Source organism: Mus caroli, chromosome 1 (assembly GCF_900094665.2).
Source record: "Mus caroli chromosome 1, CAROLI_EIJ_v1.1, whole genome shotgun sequence".
Classification (NCBI taxonomy): domain Eukaryota; kingdom Metazoa; phylum Chordata; class Mammalia; order Rodentia; family Muridae; genus Mus; species Mus caroli.
Genome location: NC_034570.1, coordinates 24,469,668 through 24,483,539, shown reverse-complemented (window position 1 = coordinate 24,483,539; position 13,872 = coordinate 24,469,668).

The following is a 13,872-nucleotide window of genomic DNA, read 5'->3' as shown; positions in this document are numbered from 1 at the left end:
CTTCCCTTCCCTTCCCTTCCCTTCCCTTCCCTTCCCTTTCTTTTCATTTCCTTTCTTTTCCTTTTCTTTTCTTTTCTTTTCCTTTATTTTTTGAGAAGAAACTAAGTAGAGCAATTAGCAAAGCGAATGAGTTTGCTATTTGTTTTTTTTTACAGTGTCTGAAATTATTTTGAGTATAATCTTATAGATATTAACTAAACTTGCTTTTAAATTATCATCTGTTACATAACTACTTTTAGCCACTTCATGAAATAAAGTTCAGCTAGACTAGAAGTAGTGAATTGGATCAAATCCTAAATTTCAAACAAATAGAAACAGATTATGTTCCTACCCATTTAATTATAATGGTCCTTGCATTTAAAATCATGACCATATTCTGAGAAATGTTAATGTATTGTTAACTTTTCAAGATAAATGCTGTTTTGAATATTTTGTGCAGTATTCAATGGGATTAAGAGAATAATTTTTGATATCTTAAAACTGAAAATCATTACCCACTGCAGATACTTCAAAAACTATACATACTTATAGAGGATTTTGACAGTTTTAAGTTCTTTCAAACCCTTTACATTAAACTTTGAAATCATTAAAAAATGTCAAAAGTGGAGTCATTTTCTATCATCCCTTATAACTATTTGTGGAAAAAAACCCACACCACATATATTGAAATCTCTGCAACAAAGGAAATGGATTTGTTTTAAACAAATAGTTTTCAATGGCTAAGTAAGTCTAGATCATTTCCATATTGAGATATGCAAAATATTTGACTCTGGTTTTCATATCTATGTAATTTACCTTTATACATTTAGAGAATGTAAGTTATTCAAGTGGGAAAATATTTGAATAGAATTCTCTCATTCATAATTTATATAGTGAGTTCTCATGCCGCAAGGTCGATCTAAGATAGAAAGAGATAAGTGTTCAAATATGGATTAAGGGAAATGAAATTCTGGCTTTGGGGATCTTACAGTGTGGAAACTAGGGCATGTGCTCATTGGTGGTATAGTATAGAATTCTATAAAGTGAGATTTAGGGCTCAGAGTAAGTTTTTTGCGTGTGAAATTCTAACCAGAGAATTGACCCTTCACCACAAATCTCTGAAAAGTAGAACATGGAGTTATACAAGGGATTAATTTGAAAATCAGACTACAAATATAAAATTCCAAACTGTTAAATCATAAACACATGGGTTGGTGCATACACATACACACACACACACACACACACACACACAAATACATATATTATAGACCCTTGTATACATCTATTTTATTTTATTTTTTATTACATATTTTCCTCAATTACATTTCCAATGCTATCCCAAAAGTCCCCCACACCCTCCCCCCCCACTTCCCTACCCACCCATTCCCATTTTTTTGGCCCTGGCATTCCCCTGTACTGGGGCATATAATGTTTGCATGTCCAATGGGCCTCTCTTTCCAGTGATGGCAAACTAGGCCATCTTTTGATACATATGCAGCTAGAGTCAAGAGCTCCAGGGTACTGATGACTCGCTACATCTATTTTTTAATTTCAATCCTGTGTGAGGACATATTCATTAGTGATTACTCTTCTGCTATTGTTTCATTGTACTTTAATCCCTTTCAGGAAAGTGCATTTAACTAAACATATCATTAATATCTTTCACCTATGAAATCTTTCCATAGATTTTCTAATTTGTTTTATGTTCTACCTTAACTATATTCACTACTTAACAAACAGAACAACTATTAAGTAGTCAAACAATATTTATTTCATGTACCCTGAAACATATCAAGGTGGAAGTCCACCATTATTATTCTCCATGGTAGAAAGGGAAAAGAGGATTTTGCAAGAAGTGAAATCTAATAGAAAATTTAGTTGCCTTCTTGAGCAGGCTCAGATGGAAAGGCACTAAAGCATGAAGTCACACTAGGTCTGGTGAGATATTTGAGCAGATAACTGAATAAGAAGTAACACAGTATATCTATAGGACTGTTTTGTATCCTGTGTCTGGAGTGCAACTGGGTAAGCCCATTTCATATGTCTACCTAGCTTTGACTTATTCAGAAAGGATAGGTGATTATATGACGACCTCTGCCATGTAGTGTTTTCCAGAGTTTTGTTTCTTATTTGCCTAATTGTTGTATTTCTCTGATAGGCATTAGCTTAATTATGTCTGACATTTATTCTCCCACATACTGACCATCACCAACACATAGTTTCACAATTGCTAATATTTACCTCTGTCTTTCTATCTACAATACCTCCACAAGTGATGTACTAGAGTGAAGTTATTTTGGTGATTGCCTTACTGGAGCCAGTCAAACCCTTGTTTCATGACTTCCTACATCCCATCATAAGGCCATGTCATATACTTGCAATCACTTTGGATGACACATGGGATAGTCTGCCTTTGGGATTGAACATCCAAACTGTGGTTGATTTTTTTTTTTTTTTGAACACATTAAAATCTGCAGTGTAGTCTGAAAATCTATTGACTCTCTCTGGTGCTATTTGCCACATCCCAGTTATATCAAGCCATTATAACATTCTAAAATTATCTAAAATACTATGTTGAAAATTCAACCATATTGTTAATTTATATCATCTTCTGAGCCTGAGCATCACTGGCTAAAATTTAGTTCTGATTTTCCCGAACTCCATCTGAATGGATCCTTATGCCTTTGCAAGGAGTTATATAACTTTAGAGTGTCATAGATTCATGAAATGACAGTCATCTAAAATTCAAGACAGACAAGCATCTCATGCTACTTATCTCAGGAATAGGAGGCTGAAACATTCATACTTGAAATTCAAAGCTTACCTTACATCGTGATTGTCTTAGTCAGGGGGGTCATGAACAAGAAGCAAGTTAGGGAGAAAAGGGTTTATTCAGCTTATACTTCCATACTGCTGTTCATCACCAAGGAAGTCAGGACTGGAAATCAAGCAGGTCAGGGAGCAGGAGCTAATGCAGAGGCCATGGAGGGATATTCCTTACTGGCTTGCTTCTCCTGGCTTGCTCAGCCTGCTCTCTTATAGAACCAAGACTACCAGCCCAGAGATGGTCCGACCCACAAGGGGCCTTTCCCCCTTGATCACTAATTGAGAAAATGCCTTACAGTTGGATCTCATAGAGATCCAACTGTAGTTGGATCACATTTTCTCTGTGATAACTCCAGCTGTGTCAAGTTGACACAAAACTAGCCAGCACAGTGATTTTCTGGCCAATTTAGTATGTCTTAAAAACAAAACAAGTTAGTTAGAATCATATTCATAACATGCTACTGATTCATACACATTCTAGGAATAAAAAATAAATTGCTGAATCTGTTCTGGGACTCTGAACAGTGGTAGTGATGTTGTCTCTGACTTTTTTGCCTTGGAACTTTTTTCTTCCCACTGGTTTGCCTCACTCAGCTTTGATATGAGGGTTTGTACGTAGTCTAAGTGCATCTTGTAATACAATTCCCAGTTGGTATCCTGGGAATTATGCTCTTTTCTTAAGGGAAACATAGGATGTGGGTGAGGGGAGAGGTGCTGGGGAATGGTGGGAGTATAAATAGGGAAGCATGTGGTCCTGATGCAGTATGAAAGAAAAATAAAGAAAAAAATGTTAGTTCTATCTACTTTTGATACTGAATAAAATTAGAAACGATTATATATATTAACTATTATATATATATATATAATTTCCATGTGAACAAGGTCTTAAATACTTTCCTTATAATCATTTATTTACTATGTGAATATGTGGCTGCACATGCATGAATGAACACTCCAGAGTTTATATGTATGGGAGATCAGAGGGCAACTTGTGGGAGACAGTTCTTTGCTTAAATCATGTGAATCTCAGAATGAAGGTCAGGTGGTCAAGAATGGCAGCAAGCACTTTTACCTCTAGAGTGGTTTGTTTTTCCAACTCCCACAAAGGATATTTATGTAAGTTTAGTGAATCCTTAATGTCTGGTCAGCTTTTTGATAGTACGTAAAAATGATTATATTTTCTTGTATGTGTTGTTTGTTTCTGTGAATTTCTGTCTTTTTTGTGCCTGTGTTGTGGAAAGGGGTTGTGCATCAGAGGACACAATTCTAGACTGATTTACCCTTTGCATGTATTCTGAGGGTTCATTTGAGAACACCATCAGGCTTATGTCAAAAGTAGTTTTACCTGCTGAACAAACTCTCTAGACTGTAAGTGTATGTTAAATGCATAGCAAACTGCCAGAATGTTTCTCAAAGTTATTTTTCATTGTCATCATAAGTGACAATAAGTTTAGTGTCTCTATACGTTTATAATCATTGAGTGCCACATTTACTTTTTGTTTTTTTTGTTAAATTTTTCTATAAAAACAGGTCTAAAGATATATATATATTTCATTTTATAAGTAAACTAAAAATAACTTTACTAAGTCCTTGTTCCCGTGAATAAATGTAGATACCAACCCTTATAAAATTGTCTCACTAAGCAGAAAATGGTTACTATCACAGAAGATCACACTGTACATAATTCAGATATCAGTAGGTCTAGCTTCAACAGACAAGTCTACATCACAACTCCTGCATGTGCTTTAAGGAGAGATTTTTGAGAAAGAACAGAAATAATTTAAGACTCAAAATACCAGTTAAGCAGTCTTTCTTAGAATTAGTTACATAAACATGTATGGGGCAACGACAATATCAATGCACATATCAACCAAAGGTACATATTTACTGTACCACATATCAAGAAAGATAACTCTCTGTAACTAATATCTTCTGGAAGAAAATTTGTATTTCATAAAATGGTGGGGCCACTTATACGTTGCCCAGTGCAGAGCAGAGAGCTGTTAAACCACACCCACCCTAATAAAGGAAACAAGTTTATCAGGCTGTACTCTCATATGTTTGTTCATATACACACATATTCATAGTATTTATGTGGAAATAATAAAGTAAAAAGAGAATATATTTTTAAGATTTGGCTTGATACATCTGGATTTTGAGGAAGAGTAGCTGGTCTGATTCAGAAATACAGAAGGGAAGAGAAAACACTGATGTGTTCCTATTTCATTTAAGAATATATAAATATAAATTACTATTTTTTTAAAAACTCATTGGCAACAAATGTTGGTGAAGATGTAGAGAAAGGCACAGCTTAATTTACTGTTGGGAAGATTCCATATTTGTGTGTCCACTAAAGACATCATTGCAGAAAGTTCTCAATAACTATACATATTTCTATCATTTCCCTAACCTAATACATTGGCATTTTCCCAAATGACTGAATACTCTACTAAAAAAAGACTCGATCAGTCATGTTCATTTTTGTTTCATTTATGATGTTTAAGAAATAGACACAACATAAATTCTTAAGCTGACATATAGTGAAAATGTGATATGTGTAGACAATGTAATACTAAAGAAGCCAGGCGATGGTGGCACACACCTTTAATCCCAGCACTTGGGAGGCAGAGGCTGGTGAATTTCTGAGTTCAAGGCCAGCCTGGTCTACAGGACAGCCAAGGCTATACAGAGAAACCCTGTCTCAAAAACAAACAAACAAACAAACAAACAAACAAAACCCCCAAAAAACCAACAACAAAAAAGAAATACTAAAGAAAAATGAAACAAGAAAGTTAAATAATTGGAACTGGAAAAATACTAATTTTTGCTGAGGTAGGCAAGACCCAGAAAGACAAACCTCCAATTTTTGGATGTTATGCCCTACACTTTAGATTTGAGTATAAAACCTGAAGTATCTGAATAAGTCAGGAAAGTAGAATGTTGCCCAGAAGAAGCAGATAGATAAAGAACGCTAATATAACAGACATAGGAGACAGGACCTTAGATGAAATGTCCTACAGTAAGGAAAGGGGACTTGTAGAGTCCACCTCAAATATAAAGACAGGAAATCAAGTAGAGGAATGGATTTCCATCCCACAGTCAAAAATTCTGACCCAGAATTGTTCCTGACTGGAAGAAATGCAGGAACAAAAATGGGGAAGAGCCTGAGATAAAGGAGGTCCAGTGATAAACCCCAATTGAGATCCAGCTCAGGGGGAGTTCCCAAGCCCTGACACTATTACTAAGGCTATGGTGTGCTTACAAACAGGGGCCTATCATAACTTCCCTATGAAAGGCCAAACAAGCTCCTGAAATAGTCAGATGCAGAGATTTACAAACAACAAATTGACAGAAGCTAGTGAACTCTGTGGTTGAATTAGGGAAATAAGAATCTCTCTGAACAAAATGCCATTGCCTTGGTTGCATTTAATAATTGAACAAAGGACCATTTGGTTGAAGATGGCACAAACATAGAACAAAAAGCTCAATGGTATTAAGCTGGAAATGGCCATGAAGCCCTCTCCAAAGACTAATTTTCATAGCTTTATAAGGCACTCTGCTAGCTTCTAAGGGAAAGAGCTAGTCAGAATTGTCTCCAGATGTAAAGCCTTAGAACTACAGCAACACTGGCCCAACAAGGTTTCCTTCATATAAACAGGCCCTTTGATCATGGACTGATCAAAACATATCTAATTATACTTAATGCCTACTCCATGTGAGAGAATTTGTGCTCAGTACTATAAACTAGACAACTACTTGCAGTTTGACAGACATAGACCTTCACAGAGAACATACTTATACTGTATACTTAAAACACATTATTTTTGGTTGTGAGCCTAGCCTTTAACTGCTGAGCCATCTCTCTAGATATTTATATCCAACCAATGGACATTAGATGCTTACCCCTGTGGTTGAATTAGGGGAAAGCTGGAAGAAGCTGAGGAGGAGGGCGACCTTGTAGGAGGACCACCAGTCTCAATTAACCTGGACCCTGGAGATCTCTCAAACATTGGACCAACAAACATGCAGCATACATCAGCTGATATGAAGCCCCCAACAAATATACAGCAGAGAACTGCTGGTTCTGAGTTCAGTCAGAGAAGATGCATCTATCACTCAAGAAATTGGAGGTCCCAGGGAGTTTAGAGGTCTGGTAGGGTGGAGGTGTGTGTGTGTGTAGAAACATCCTTGTGGAGACAAGGGAGGAGGAGGTATGAGTTGTTGAGCAGTCAGAGGTAAGACTGGAAGGGGGATAAAATCTGGAGTGTAAAAAATATGATTAAATAAGATTAATAAAAGATAACATATTCCAGGCAGTGGTGGCACACTTTAATCCCAGCATTTCGGAGGCAGTGGGAGGCAGTTTTCTGAGTGTGAGGCCAACGTGGTCTACAAAGTGAGCTCCAGGGCAGCCAGAGCTGGGCAGAAAAACCCTGTCTCAAAAAACAAAACAAAAAACAAACAAACAAAACCAAAAGGATAACATATATAAAAGGGAAAAATTAAAGTATCATGTAAAGGAAGTTCCATATAAAAATAAATAACAATTGGTTTCTTAATGGGAACAAAACATTATTGATATTCTAACTGTACAAAGACTTATTTGAATACCCAAAGACAAGTGTAACTCCTACTCCTCATCAAGAAGATTCTTTGTGCAACAGATGAGTACCATTGCCAAGATGCAGGATCGATATTATGCACAGCACAGAAATAAATAGTGACTTTGGGATTCCCAACCAAATTGATATATCTGCCAGTACTATGCCAGAACCTATGGTTCAGAGAGTCTAAGAATAAAAGAAAGATTAAGAGCAGCAGTGCCAGGATGCTGGTAGATAGTATCTCTTAGACATGACAGAAAAAAATGTACTCAAGCAATTTTGATAATGTACTTGGGACAACTGGGGAAACTTGAATATGAGTAGACTCTTAGATATTATTAAATCATTATTCATTTACTAGATGTAAAAATGATATGCTTATCAAAAATATAACCTTAATTAAAAAAAATAGAATAGTTTTTATGGAGAGGGGAAACTCCACATGCTCTTAGGATATGGAGCTACAGGTGATCAGCGTGTGTGTGTGTTAATAATATATACATATATAAATGTGTATGCATGTGATATACAATAATAACAATAATAATGTAAGAATATTAAGTGTAAAAATTAAATGAAATAAAAAGTAAGAATAATAATTAAAGAAGGGATTATAAAACGTTGACTTGGAATAAGAGAGAGGTTGGAGAGAGAAAGGGGAGGAGTGTTGTAGACACAGCAACAATATACGAAGTTCACAAATAATAAAATTATTAAAGTTTTAAGAATGAAATTCAGCGCATTTCATCTTATGACCAAGGTTATTTCTAAGGATATTTGTTATACTTACTAAAATTAGTATTATATGTTGTAGTTAGTACAGATATTTAGTATTTATCAAATGATAAATTTTGAGGAGAGGGGGTTTTAAATATATTAATTCTGATGTTGTATTTTAGAGATTAGTATTTTGCAAAAGGCCCTTAAAATTTGACATATATACTAGCATTTATCTAAATTTGGTGTTTCAATCCTTAGTTCATTACAAATGGAATTGACATTAACATCTTTTAATATTGGGGATATTATTCAAGTAGAAACTTATGATAATTCTGTTTGAACTTTATAATTATGGAGATTTAGTTTGTGAAAACATATACATCATATTTCTTATACATGTTTCATTACTTACAGAGTATCAATCCATTATCTTCTCACCACATGATTTTTTCATATATATATATATTAATGTTTCAGCTAGAAAAAAGGAGACATTCATTTTTTTTCCTTAACTGTATGCCTACTTTACAATCTTGTATGAATTTATATAAATATTGCCTAATTCGTTGATGAGATCAGTATAGAACAAGTAAGCAAGTACTTAACATAATTTAAATACTGGGAAAAAACCCACTCAGAGAAAGAGAGAGAGAGAGAGAGAGAGAGAGAGAGAGAGAGAGAGAGAGTGTGTGTGTGTGTGTGTGTGTGTGTGTGTGTGTGTGTGTGTGTGAAAGAGAGAAGGAAAGAGAGATAATTGAAGGATATTGTTCATTGTTTAAATTTTCACCTAGGTATTTTAAATAAATTTTGTTTATTCTTTTAGCAATCCTTTATATAGAAAAAAGTCCATTTTTTTTATAACTTCTCTGTTTAAGGCTCAGAGTAAATCATCCCTATAAAAAGGAAAAGATCTTTTAAGTAGATAATACTAAGTAGTTAGCAAGATCTGAAGGCTACAGTGCAGTCATTTGTAAACAGAAATAATTAGAAAATATCTGGTTCATTGTGTGTATGTGTGTGTTTCTGTGTGTGCCGATATAAACATACTTTGAAAATAAAATACTTATGCAGACATACATGTATTTGTTATTGTATAATAATAATGAATATATGTATTATTCAACGATCCATATGCAGACACATTATTTTTATGTTATACACACACGCACACACACACACAAACAAACACATGCAAAATAGAATTGATATTCACCCAATGATGGTGTAGAATTAGTTACTCTGTAATGTAATAAATGCCTGCATGAGCACCATATATACAGATGTACTTATGTTTCCATAAATCAACCTAATATAACTAACTTTCAATTTATAGATAACACAATTGCTTTGTTTTCATCATTAGTAATTTCACCGTACAACTGTCATTAATCAACCCCCTATGATGTTCTATATAGCTAATAATTTGTTCAAGGACATAAGAACAAAAAAATTTACAATTGGAAAAATAAACAAAGAAAATTAAAATAATTTACATTTTGCATTTAGCCACATTTGATATATAGTAAGTGTACTTGATAAGAACTAATAAGATGGCTTTGGCAGTTGGATGCCATTTCTAAACCCGCATTTCTTTATGATACACACAAACACACACACATACTGAGAAATTTTCTTCATCCAGTTTTCCCAATCAATTGTGCTTACAGAGTTAAGGAGCAATAACTTTTTCAAATTTGATTTTCAAATAATCACTAGGATCTGAAGATAATCTTTGTCTATTTCCTTCAGTAAAGCAAAGTATAGAGTATTTACATTTATAAGTGTGATCTATCTATACATTGAGCATTTAAACATTGAATGTGCTTCTTAGTGAGCATGTATTTGCTTTAACGCTTTAGAAACTTGATTAATTTCCAGATTAAACTTAAAAGGACATGACTATTAGTTTTTAACTGTATTTTTAAGAACATTACCCAAATTTTACCTATTTATTCACTTGAGTCACTTACTCTTTGTAAATAGGCATATATTTAATAAGAAAAGTAAGTTACACTGCTTTTTATTTAGTTTAAACTACTTCATCATTTGATTATTCATTGAGTACCTATTAAGACTTTAGTTATTGAAATATTTCCTTTCACTGAGTATATTACCCTGTTATTTTTCCTCTCTGAAACACAATATCTTGACATTATGTTAAGAAGTCAGATGTAATCATTGCTCTAAATGAATTTTAATGTCATAGATTAACCCAATCATATGTTCATACATTTTCACATATTAATCCAATATACATTTTTAAACATATTTTTCATTAGATATTTTCTTCATTTACATTTCAAATGCTATTCCGAAAGTCCCCTATACCTTTTCCCCGCCCTGCTCAAAATATAGTAAATTTACAGTTTCTCTCCCAATTCATGAGCAGACTTCTTTTCCACTCTCTATTAATCTGCTTTCTCTATCTTAAATGATACTGTTGGTTATGTTTTTCTCCCTTATTTTAAATGTATCTTCAGACTGGAGGGTTTCCTACATGAATGAGTACTGAGCTTACATCATTCCCATCCCTCTTTTTAACTCTCCTAACTCCTCTGAAGTCCCTTACACTACACTGTCCTTCAAAATTATATTCTGTTCTTTAATTACTCTGTGTGTGTGTGTGTGTGTGTGTGTGCCTGCCCATGGACATAAATGTGATATATTGAGTCCACCACTGTTCATATATTGAGTTCTTATATTGTTCATTTGTGGGTAAGTTTAGGATTAACTACTTGGGATAATCATTGATGTTACTTTCCTGTAGAGTAGACAGACTGCTCTCTAAACATGATCCTGCATCTCTTTATCCATTGGTAAGATTTTCACCCATCCAATTTGGCATATCAAATTCTATTGTCATTGTGCAGGTTATCTTTGCCCAATATATTTTTTTCGATTCCATGGGCATAGAAGATACTATCTCACTTCAGATATCCAGTCTCCAGCCCAACAATCTTTCTTGTCCCTTTTCTGCAATGTCTCCTAAGCCTTATGTGTCAGAACTTCATTTTAGATGTATTGGTTGGGATTGATTACCACATAGCTAGTATCATTTTAAATATTTTTAACTATTCAAGAATTTTCCCCCTGTGCCCATATCTTCAAGGCTTTTCCCCACTTTCTCCTCTATAAGTTTCAGGATTTTTTCTGGTTTTATGGCTTATGATGTAAGATCAAATGGGACCTCATAAAATTGCAAAGCTTCTGTAAGGCAAAGGATACTGTCAGTAAGACAAAAAGGCAACCAACAGATTGGGAAAAGATATTTACCAATCCTAAATCTGATAGAGGGCTAGTATCTTTAATATATATATATATATATATATATATATATATATATATATATATATTACTCAAGAAATTAGAATCCAGAAAACCAAACAACCCTATTAAAAATGGGGCAGAGAGCTAAACAAAGAAATCTCAACTAAGGAATACCAAATGGCTGAGAAGCACTTAAAGAAATATTTAACATCTTTAGTCATCAGGGAAAAGAAAATCAAAACAACCTTGAGATTCCACCGCACACCATGACAGGAGATGCTTGTGAGGATGTGGAGAAAGAGGAACACTCCTCCATTGCTGGTGGGATTGCAAGCTGGTACAACCACTCTGGAAATCAGTTTGGCAGTTCCTCAGAAAACTGGACATAGTACTACTGCTAGATCCAGCAATATCACTCCTGGACACATACCCAGAAGATGCTCCAACTTGTAATAAGAACACATACTCCACTATGTTCATAGCAGCCTTATTTATAATAGCCAGAAGCTGGAAAGAGCCCAAATGTCCTTCAACAAAGGAATGGATACAGAAAATGTGGTACATTTAATCAATGGAGTACTATGCAGCTATGAAAAACAATGAATTTATGAAAATCTTAGACAAATGGATGGATCTGCAGGATATCATCCTGAGTGAGGTAATTCAATCAAAAAAGAACAGACATCATATGCACTCACTGATAAGTGGATATTAGCCCAGCAGCTCAGAATATCCAAGGTACAATTTGCAAAACACATGAAACTCAAGAAGAAGGAACACTAAAGTTTGGATGCTTTGATCCTTCTTAAGAGGGGTGATAAAATAACCAGGAAATCAGTTACAGAGACAAAGTTCAGAGCAGAGACTGAAGGAATGACCATCCAGAGACTGCTCTACCTGGGGATCCATCCCATAAACAACCACGAAACCTAGACACTATTGCAGATGCCAACACGATTTTGCTGACAGGAGCTTGATATAGCTGTCTCCTGAGAGGCTCTGCCAGTTTCTGGCAAACACAGAAGTGGATGTTCATAGTCATTCATTGGATGGAGTACAGGGTCCCCAATGAAGGAGCTAGAGAAAGTACCCAAGGAGCTGAAGGGTTTTTGCAGTCCCCTAGGAGGAACAACAATATGAACTAACCAGTACCCCCAGGTATCCCTGGGACTAAACCAACAATCAAAGAAAATACATGGTGGGACTCGTGTCTCTAGTTGTATATGTAGCAGAGGATAGCCTAGTTGGTCATCAATGGGAGGAGAGGCCCTTGGTCTTGTGAAGATTCTATGCCCCAGTATAGGGGAATGCCAGGACCAAGAAGCAGTAGTGGATGGATAAGGGAGGAGGAAATCAAGAATTTTCAGAGAGGAAACTAGGAAAAGGGATAACATTTGAAACTAAAGAAAATATCTAATTAAAAAAATACCTAAAAACAATGTTTTTGACTTTCTGTAATAATTTCCATTTCCTGAACAAAGATTCTTTTTATTTTTTCTATGATGGGTATTTTTCTGTTTCCTTAAAATTGAAATCTTATTTTATTAGATATTTTCTTCATTTATATTTCAAATGCTATCTCTATAGTCCCCTATACCCTCCCCCTGCCTTGCTCTCCAACCCACCCACTCCTGCTTCCTGGCCCTGGCATTTCCCTGTACTGGGACATATTATCCTCGCAAGAACAAAGATTCTTTGAGAAGTGATGTGAGCTACACTAATCTCTGCTATAAGAATGAGTATTGGCAATGAAGTTAAATATACTTGCTTAGGAAAGTGACAGCAGTAAGTTGTCCTCTCAGGTCTGAGATTCTATCAACTATGGTTTGATGACTTCACTTATGCTCTCTGGCATGAATTAACTCCTATTTAATGTCAAATTAGACAGCTGCCAGTTATCACCAAGATATGAGATGCCACTATGACAAATTTGAAATATTTTGCCATATTACTTATTGTTTGGTTTCATATGTGTCTCACTTGGTAGAACTAAAAAGTATTTTTTCTCTCTTACAAAATGGCATAGCAACTTTCAGTACCATGAGTCCTAGTCCTGATGGAGGTGGCTTCCAGGTTAGTTTCAGCTTGATAGCTTCATAGTCTTTTCCTGAGTTGTATGGTGTCTTTGACAATAGTTTTATATAAAAGCACTTTAGGGGGTTGGAGAGATGGCTCAGTGGTTAAGAGCACTGACTGCTCTTACAGAAGTCCTGAGTCAAATTCCCAGAAACAACATGGTGGCTCAAAACCATCTGTAATAGGATCTGACACCCTTTTCTGGTGTGTCTGAAGCTACAGTGTACTCATTAGATATATATAATAAAAGAAATAAAATCAAGTACTTTAGACAACCAAAGACAACGATGATATTTTATAATATTCATTTTATGAAACCTATCCAACTACCTGGGACTAGTGAAATCACAGAAATTGGAGAAGAATCTCCAGGCACCTCTTTATTATGCTAGCATAA